The 9,852-nt window shown below is 38.2% G+C and overlaps 1 long non-coding RNA gene across 1 annotated transcript; it reads left to right on the top strand.

Moving 5' to 3' along the window:
• Positions 1-310: 310 nt before the first annotated feature.
• LOC111817670 lies at positions 311-9,594 on the top strand. The gene is made up of 4 exons (XR_002821810.1): positions 311-321; positions 1,892-1,895; positions 4,361-4,366; positions 9,479-9,594. It is a non-coding gene; the product is annotated as an uncharacterized LOC111817670 (long non-coding RNA).
• Positions 9,595-9,852: the final 258 nt, after the last annotated feature.

The following is a 9,852-nucleotide window of genomic DNA, read 5'->3' as shown; positions in this document are numbered from 1 at the left end:
CTTATTCCACATTGGAAAGAAAAAAAAGACCAAGTGTGTAAGACCAAGAGTATAATTAATTTAAAGGACTGAAAAAAATTCTGTCCTCTTTGAAATTTATATTTAGCAAACATACCTTTGAAAACTAAAAGTAAATTATTTTACAGTTATACAAACTCGAAATATTCTAATGCCTCCAGATGTAGCATATAGGAAATAACGAAGAGCATAATTCAGAAGGCAACAGAAGTTTCTGTATGCTCCTGGATAAAGAATAAAGAGCTCTCAAAATGTTAGTTATGCAGGACTATGTAAAATATATTAGATGAACCCATTTAAAAGGTCATTAAAGATTTCTAGGAAACAGTATCAATCTATGTCGGGTTATACACATATTTTTCATATGTGTGTGTGTGTGTGTGTGTGTGTGTGTGTGTGTGTGTAAAAGACAAGGAAGAAGTAATATAAAGTCAATGGAAAATGGAAATGTACTTTTTAAAGTTTCTAATAGTAGGAGAAAACATCATACCATGCATGTCTTTTAAGTAGATTGTAAGTGAAAGATACAGTATAAATCTCAAAACAAAAATTAAGATTAAGCAATATTCAGAAAATTAAATATTAATTAATTAAAAATTAAATGTTTCAAAACAATTGAGCTAAGAAAAATTATTCATGATAGTAAAGAATTACTAAGAATAAAACAGAAGACAAATACTGGAATGGCAAATAAATGACCAGCACTTCTAACAGATTGGGGATAGGATATCGCACAAAGTTCTAGTATTTTGTGGACCTGGACAGCGTCTGTGACTCTTATTCATGGCCAGGTGTCACTTGTGGGACTGGGCTCTGCTATTTCCTTGATATTCACCCTGTAGACCTGAACAGATCATGACCTAGACTGTGCAGGAGAAGTCCATTTGTAGAGTGTGCTGATGGAAATATTTTGCTGCTGTATATGAAAGAATAACTGAAAGACTGTCATTATATGTCTCTTATTCTCCTGTGTTTAATTGTTTGCCATATTTGGTGGGTTCTTTCCATTCTCATTCATGGAGTTGTGGTCATTCTGTTCACTCTCTAGAACATCTTTTAGTAGTCTATGTAGGGTTGGCTTTGTCATCATGAAATTCTTTAGTTCTTTGTCATGGAAGTATTTCACTTCTCCATTATACTTGAAAGAGAGTTTTGCAGAGTATATCAGTCTGGGTTGAATTTTGTTTTCTTGCAAGACTTGTAGTACTTTGCTCCCTGCTCTTCTTGACTTGATTATACCATATCTTCTTTATCCATTAATCTGCTCATAGATTAATGTATAATAATGTATAAATGTATAAACATGTTTTCAAAACAGTAAGACTTGGGGGTGGCTAAGGAAATCACCTTCAGTTGGAGAGGGCAAGGAAGACGGTGACAAATCTTGCTACGCAAACATGGGGATGGAAGCAAAAAAGAGCGAGAAGGCCCCACCCATGGCAAAATACAAGAGCGTCTACACTGGCAGTAGGGGTAGACAGAGAACATGAAACTGGCCAGCTCTACGTGGACACGGAGCAGGGCAGAGAGTGAGGATTTTGGGTGCTTCAGAAAAAGCTTGGCCCATTAGTTGTCCTCTGTGTATAATGGAAATATATTTAAGACTTTTTAAAGCAGAAAATTCTATGGTTTGGTCTGTGCTTTAGAAAGCCTAAAGTGTTACACAGTAAATTGAGCCTTTGAAACGAAAAGTAATGACTCCTGTATGTGAGGTAGATTTAGGAAAGTACTTCAACATTCCAGGCAAGAGATAATGGAGTGACACTTGTAGCTAAGATGAGGACCCTGGGAGAGGAAAAGAAATGCTGGGGTCATGAATGGTTTTGGTATAAGTGAGAAGAATCATTTTGACTAGATGTGGGGTGTGGAAAAGATAAGTAAGACTCATGGATAACTCCCAGGTCAGATGGCAAAGTAGTTACAGCATTAATAAAAACTCACATCAATATGCAGTGGTTTTGAAAAGGCAGATAATGAGTTCAGTTTCAAGTATATTGAATTTAATGTATTAGGAAGGCAGCTGACAAGCATGCATCTTCTGACTGGTGACAATAGAAGTGATGACATTATGACGCTACTTAAAGAAAGCAAGTATATGTGTGTACAGAAACTTCTAGAATGACTATTTAGGAGGCTAGAAGGAAACCAGAAAGAGTTGGAGAACCTGTTCTAAGAAAAGGGCTCATAGCATGGTCATGGCGTGATGCTGAAGTGATGTGAATGAACTGAAAACTGAATTAATGATTCAGAGACCAATGGCGCCTGCTTGAAGGCATTTTCTTTTTCTTCTGGTAATTGAATCCAAGGTCTTCACCTTGAGCCACATCTCCAGCTTGTTTTTCTTTTTTGTTTTTTCTTTCGAGACAGGATTTTGCTAAGTTACCTAATTGCCCCGGCTAGGTTGGCCTTGTGATTCTCCTGCCTCGGCCTCTCAGAGTGCTAGGATTCCGGGTGTGGGCCTCCGGGCTCTGCAAGGCTGGATGTAATAGAAGGTCTGGAGATGAAGTTCACCTCAAAAATAGTTATGAACTTATAACTTAGTTTCTAAATACATAAAATTTCAAATGCACTTTAATTTGGACAATTAATTCCAATTTGTCAATTGTTTCTTACTTCCCTTTTTACTTGAGTGAGAACTTCTCAGCTCTTAGGCACTTGCTAAATGATAATTTCCAGAGGTAGTTACAGATGAAATGAAGTGTGCCCACCATCTACTATCATTTCTTTTTCCATTCACAGCGGCATCCTCCAAACCTGCAGGGTTTTATAAATGACTTAGTGCAATGATTTTTGTGATAATAACTATTACGTGTACCTATTAGCTATATCCTTTGAAATAGTGGAATTAATTTACAGATTTCTTTTAACTGGGTGATTAGTCTGTGAAGCACATGACAAGCCCCGTCCTTCAGGGATGGCAGTATTATTTCACTATTCCAGGCATAAAATTGTCTTAGAACATTTGAAAAACCCAATTAATGTCTTCACAGAGTTACACTTATTTATTGCTTAAAGGATTTTTTTTTAACTATCTAAAGAGAATACAAAATGGTGCAAAAAAGCAAAGAAAAGGAAAGGAAAGAAAGGAATATTAGGAACAATAAACATCGCAAAAAATAGGAATTCCACCATGGTTGCTGTATTGTATAAAGTTGTCTTCAAATTAATTGCTAAGATTATCAGATATAAGCATGAAAAATTGGTTAAAAGAGAAAAAAATTATAAGAAATTAAAAAGAGTAATTGTCAGCTTTTCCCCTCAGTAGACCAGCAGAAATCATCAATACAATTATCCAAGTCATCCTGCATGTACACATAAATACGTCGCTACCCCCATCCTTTTCCTTTCAGTTTTCCATTCCCTTTAAACGGATTTTTTTCCCTTTCACAGTATCTAGTGTACCTTTCAGATTTCGTTTACTCTTTCAGGTTCTTATACTAGCAAAAAAATGTGGTATTTACACACATGGATCTGATTTATTTCACTTGTGAGTGTGGTCTCTAATTTCACCCATATATCTACAAAAGCATCAGATTTACCTTTTTATAGCTGAGTAATACTCCATTTCAACCATTCCTCAGTTGATGGGCTAAATCTTGTCTGTTTTCAAAATTTAGCTATGAAAAATTATGCTGCTATAAACATAGGTGAACATATATCACTGTGGTATGATGTTTTCAGTTCATTTGGAAAGATACCCAGGATAGCTGGATTGAATGGGACTTTCAAGCCTAGATTTCTCAAAAATCTCCCTAGTGGTTGTACCAATCTACAATCCTACCAATAGTGTAGAAGAATTCCTTTTTCTCCACAACGTCTCCAGCATTTATTATTGTTTGAGTTCTTTATGATAGCTATTCTCTTTGGGATAATATGTAATCTCAGTGTTGTTTTAATTTGCATGTCCTGAATGATCAATGATGTTGAACATTTTTTCATTTATTTCTTTGCTATTTACCTGAGATGTGTATATTCATCTCAGATGCCCATTTTTGAACTGAGTCTTTTAAGTTCAGGGGCCTGATTTTATTTTAATGCTTATATGCTCTAGGCAGAAGTTCATTGTCTGAGGGACAGTGACTATAATTTTTTCTGAATTTGTGAGTTTCCTCTTTAGTCTGTTGGTGATTTCTTTTAACATGCAGAAACTTTTCAAAAAGATGGGATCCCAGTTGGTGATTCTTTGAAGTATTTCCCTTGTGGTTTGGTTTTATTCATGAACTCTCCACTTAAACCTCTCTTTAAGACTCCTACCTAATTTCTCCTCCAGAAGATTTAGTGTTTCAGTTTGAGCATTTACATCTTTGATTCATCTTGACTATAGTTTTGTGCATAGTGATAGACATGGGTCTAATTTTAGCTTTTGGCATGTGGAAAGCCAGTATTTCCAGCACCATTTATCAAAGAGGCTATCTTTCTTCCAGTGAGCATGTTTGGCCCCTTTGTCAAAAATAAGATCTTTGACTGTGTCAGTAACATGTCTTCATTTTCTAACCTGTTCCATTAATCCTCAGGTCTGGTTTTTTTTTTTTTTTTTTTTTTTTTTTTTTTTTTTTTTTGAAGGTACCTTGCAAATTTTATCACAGGAGCTTTGTGGCCAAGGCATTTCTAATCAGATTGTGATGGCTTCTGTCTTTCCTTTGTTGCTCAGGATTTCTTTGGCTAGTCTAGGTCTCTTCTGGTTCCAGACGAATTTCATGAATGTTTTCTCTAGACCTGTGAGGTATACTAATGGTATTTTAATCAGGATTGCATTGAAGCTGTATAACTACTTTGGAAACAGCCATTTTTACACTGTTGGTTCTGCTTAGCCGGGAACATGGAATATTTTTCCATTTTCCGAAATCCTCTTCAATCTCTTTTCTCAAAGTGCTACAATTTTCACTGTACAAATCTTTGTATCTTTTTTGTGAGATTAATTCCTAAGAATTTCATTTTTTTGGATGTTATTGTGAAAGGCATGGTTTCCCTAATTTCTTATTCAGGGTGTTTGTTGTTTGTATACAGAAGTGCTATTGATTTTTGAGTGTTAACTTTGTATCCTGCTATGCTTGTGAATTGGGTTTAAATCTACAAGTTTCTTGGTGTAGTTTTTGGGATTTCCTATGCAGAGTATCATGTCATCTGAAAAGAATGATAATTTCACTTCTTCCTTTCTGATCATTATACCTTTTATTTCTCTCTCCTGTCTAATTGCTTTAGCTAATGTTTCCAGAACTATGTTGAATAGGAGTAGTGACAGTGGATGTCCTGGTCTTATTTCTGATTTTAAAGTGAAACCTAGATCCGGCCCAAGCCCAGGCCTGGTGAGTGTGTGGGAGAGCTTCCGTCTCCCATGTGCTGGCCAGACCTCTAATCCTGTGATAAAATCTGCAAGGTACCTTCAAAAAACAATAACAACAACAACAACAACAACAACAACAACAACAAACAGGCACATCGCATGAATGAGACCCTTTGCCAAGCCCTCAGGACTCTGCTGGAGCCCTCCCAAGCCCAAGCCCACCGAGTGAGTGAAAACTTCTGCTGCACATTCAGGAACCTCCAAATCCAGCCCAAGCCCAGGCCTGGTGAGTGTGTGGGAGAGCTTATGATTCCCATGGGCTGCGGGACCTCTCCGGACCAAACCCAGGCACACTGCCTAAGTGAGACCCTCTGCCATGCCCTCAGGACCTCTCCACACCTCTGGAGCCCATCTCCCAAGCCCATCAAGTGAGTGAGAACTTCTGCCATGTGCACAGGATCTGCCAGAACCAGCCCAAGCCCAGGCCCTGCTAGTGTGTGGGAGAGCTTCTGCGCTCCCCTGAGCCCCATGAGCCAGGAGCATGATGGAGGGTCACAACAGGTTCACTTCCAAGAGCTGCAGCACGAAGGAGCTGAGCACAACATCTAGACCCAAGCCAGGAAAAACTGGATAAACTCAAACTTAATAGATCTGCACCCAAATTTCAGTAAGAGCTAAGGTTATAACTGCACCAAAACTCTACACCAAAGGTCAGAGGTCATTGCTATACAAAATTACAAAAAGAAGGAGCACAATGCAATCTCAGGCCTTGAGCCCACCCAGAACAAGTGCAGCGGACACTAGTTCAGCTGAAATGTTTGAATTTATAGCATTTGAAGTAAAGAGACAACAGCAGAAAGGTATAGAGGAACTCAGATCAGAATTAATCTCTGAAATAAAAAAAGAATATCTGAATTAATAGCATCTGAAGTAAAGAATCAAATGCAGAAACATAGAGGAAATCAGATCAGAAATGATCTCTGAAGTAAAAGAATTGATAACTGCTTCTCAAGAAGAAAATGATAAAATAGAGGAGATTAGAAAAGCAACAGATTCCTTAAATGAGCAATTCAGGACAGAAACAGATCACATGAAGCAGAGTCAAAGAGACATAGAGGAACTTAAAATCTCAATCACAAGCCTGCAGAACTGTTTGAGTGAAAGTGAAGATAGAGTTTCAGATCTTGGAGACTCTGGTGCAGCTAGTGAAAAAGTAAGAAAAGATCTCTTAAAAACAACTAGGATGCAGGAAAAAATAATTCATCACCTTCAGGATGAGGCAAAGATGAACAATGTGAGACTAATAATGAACATCAGTGAGAAAGAAGGAGTCAATACAATTTATTTGGGCGGAAGTAATAGCAGAAAACTTCCCAAATATGAGGAAGCAATCTGACATTCAGACAACTGAAGCATACATAACTCTAAATAACTTCAACTCAAATAAAACCACACTGAGACATATAGTAGTCAAGATCCCAGAAATCCAGCACAACAACAATATACTGAAAGGCGCTAAAGAAAAGAAACATCACATTTAAAGGAAAAGCCATCAGAATTACGGCAGATTTCTCTTCATAAACCATGAAGGCAAGAAGAGCACGGAGCAGAGTATTTCAAAGTCCTCTATGAAAACAAATTCCAGCCCAAACTACTGGACCCTACAAAACTCTTTCAAATTTGATGCAGAAGTGAAATACATCCATGACAAAGAACAACTAAAGAATTTTGTGATGACAAAGACAACCCTGTTGCGCACGACCTCGCCAGCAAGGAAGACGCAACACAAAGCTCTTCCTTCAGCGGTTTATTCAGGCCCCTTACAGCAAGCTTCTTCTTTTCCAATCCCCCAGCCCTTGGCTAATGTATACTCCCGAGCCCAATCCCAGTGTGCCACGTGGGGATCACCCATGGGTCCAGCATATGCGGAAGCAAATCATGACTGCAGCCCTGGCCATATAAGGAGTTGTTGTGCATAGAGAGCGCTCACCCACGGGGGGGTGGAAGGCGGAAGCCAGCGCCATCTTGTAGGCACGGTCCTTCGCAGCTCTCCACACAACCCTACACAGACTACTAAAAGATTCTCTAGAGAGGACCAAAATGACCAGAACTCTAAGAATGACAACAGAAAGAACCCACTGAATAGGGAAAACAATTAAACAGCGAAAAAGGGATAAACAACAGTAGGTAAATAATACATAAATCATAAGTTAATACATCTCAATTATAATCATCAATTTAAATGGACTCAATTCCGATAAGTTGTGGTTGAATTTTCATTGAAATGTAGATATTGTTGAATTTCTTGTTTAATTTCATCTGTGACCCATTGGTTGCTGAGGAGGATGTTGTTTATTTGCAGGTATTTATGACTTTTTCTGATTTCTTTTGTCATTTATTTCCAGTTTCATTGCATTGTGGTCAGATAATATGCATGGGATAATTTCTGTTTTCTTGCATATACTTAAGCATGACCTATGAACAAGTATGTAGTCTCTTTTAGAAAATGACCCAGGTACAGCTGAAAAAAAATGTGTATTCAGCTGTGGTTGGGTGGAACTCTCTTCATATGTCCATTAAGTCCATGTATTCCAAGCTCTGGTTTAGTTCTGCTACTTCTTTGCTAATTTTTTTGTCTGCTTAACCTATATTTTTGGGATAAGGGGGTGGTAAGGTCTCCTGTTAAGATTGTGGTATTGGATATTAGATTTTTTCATGTCCATTAAGGTTTGTCTTATATAGTTGTGTTCTTCCGTGTTTGGTGCGTACATCTTTATACTGTTACCTCTTCATCCTGAATTTTTCCTCTAAACAGTATATAGTTGCCTTCTTCATTACACTTGATCGTTCTTGGTTTGAAGTTGAGACTGTCTGAGAACAGGATTGCTACTCCTGCTTTTTGCTGAGGTGCTAGAGTGTGTAGTATTGTTTTCCATCCTTTGACTTTTAGCCTATGAGTTTCTGTATGAGTTAAGTGTGTTTCTTCTAGACAGCAGATTGTTGGATTTTGTTTCCTAATCCACTGTGCCAGTCTATCTCTTTTAATTGGTAAATTGAGTCCACGTACATTGATGGTTATAATTGGGATGTATTGACTTATGATTGACATATTATTTACCTGCTGTTGTATACCTCTTTTTCTCCTGTGTTTAATTGTTTGCCCTACTTAGTGAGTTCCTCCCATTCTCATTCATGGAGTTCTGATCATTTTGGTCCATTTCTAGAACATCTTTTAATAGTCTCTGTAGGGTTGGCTTTGTCATCATGAAATTCTTTAGTTGTTCTTTGTCATGGAAGTATTTTCACTTCTCCATAAAACTTGAAAGAGAGTTTTTCAGGGTATAGTAATCTGGGCTGGAATTTGTTTTCATAGAGGACTTGAAGTACTCTGCATCATGCTCTTCTTGACTTGATGGTTTGTGAAGAAAAATCTGCTGTTATTCTGATGGGTTTTCCTTTAAATGTGATCTGTTTCTTTTCTCTAGTGGCTTTCAGTATATTGTTGTTGTGCTGGATTTCTGGGATCTTGACTGTTATATGTCTGGGTGTGTTTTCAATTGGGTTGATGTTCTTTGGAGTTCTGTATGCTTTGGTTACCTGAATGTCAGATTATTTTCCCATGTTTGAGAAGTTTTCTGCTATTACTTCTCCCCATATTCTTTTTATATCATTTGTACTGACTCCTTCTTTCTCATTGATGCCTATTAGTCTCACATTGTTTGACTAATCTTTGCATCGTCTTGCAGGTGATGAATTATTTTTTTCCTGTATCCTGGTTGTTTTTAAGAGATTTTTTATTACCTTTTCTCTAGTTGCACCAGCATCTTCAAGATCTGAAACTCTGTCTTCCCTTTCACTTAAACGTCTTTGCAAGCTTGTGATTGAGATTTTAAGTTCCTGTATATCTCTTTGACTCTGCTTCATGTGATCTATTTCTTTCCTATATTGCTAATTGAAGGATGTCATCATTTTTTAATCTCTATTTTTTATCAGTGTCTTCATGAGAAGTAGTTATTAATTCTTTCATTATACTTATCCTATCTTTTTTTACTTCAGAGATTATTTCTGATCTGATTTCCTCTGTATGCTTCTGCAGTTGATTCTTTACTTCAGACACTATTAATCAGAGATTTCAGACCCAGAGCGCAGGCTCCACGAGTGAGTGAGACGACCCAGGCCACAGGATCCTGAACAGACCCAGAGTGCAGGCCCTGCGAGTGAGTAAGATGACCCGGGGCCTGGCGGGATACTGAATAGACCAGGAGCGAAGTCCTGGCCAGTGAGTGAGACGACATGGGTGGCAAGATCCTGAACAGACCCAGAGTGCAGGCCTGGCTAGTGAGTGAGATGACCCGGGGCCTGCGGATCCTCATTTGACCCAGGCTGCAGGCCCAGCACGGAACCCTTCTACAGAACTCCCTTCAAAGAGGCTACAGGCAAGACCCACCCAGCTGATTCAGGAGCAGAACATCTTCTCAGAGAGACACAGAAGGTTCAACTCTAATGCTTGCAGCAGAAAGAAATGGAGCACAGCAGCCAGATCCAAACAA

The sequence above is a fragment of the Octodon degus genome, unplaced genomic scaffold, assembly GCF_000260255.1.
Source record: "Octodon degus isolate 3935 unplaced genomic scaffold, OctDeg1.0 scaffold00066, whole genome shotgun sequence".
NCBI lineage: Eukaryota > Metazoa > Chordata > Mammalia > Rodentia > Octodontidae > Octodon > Octodon degus.
Note: the sequence above shows the minus strand (reverse complement) of the source record. Positions and strands in the feature narration are given on the sequence as shown.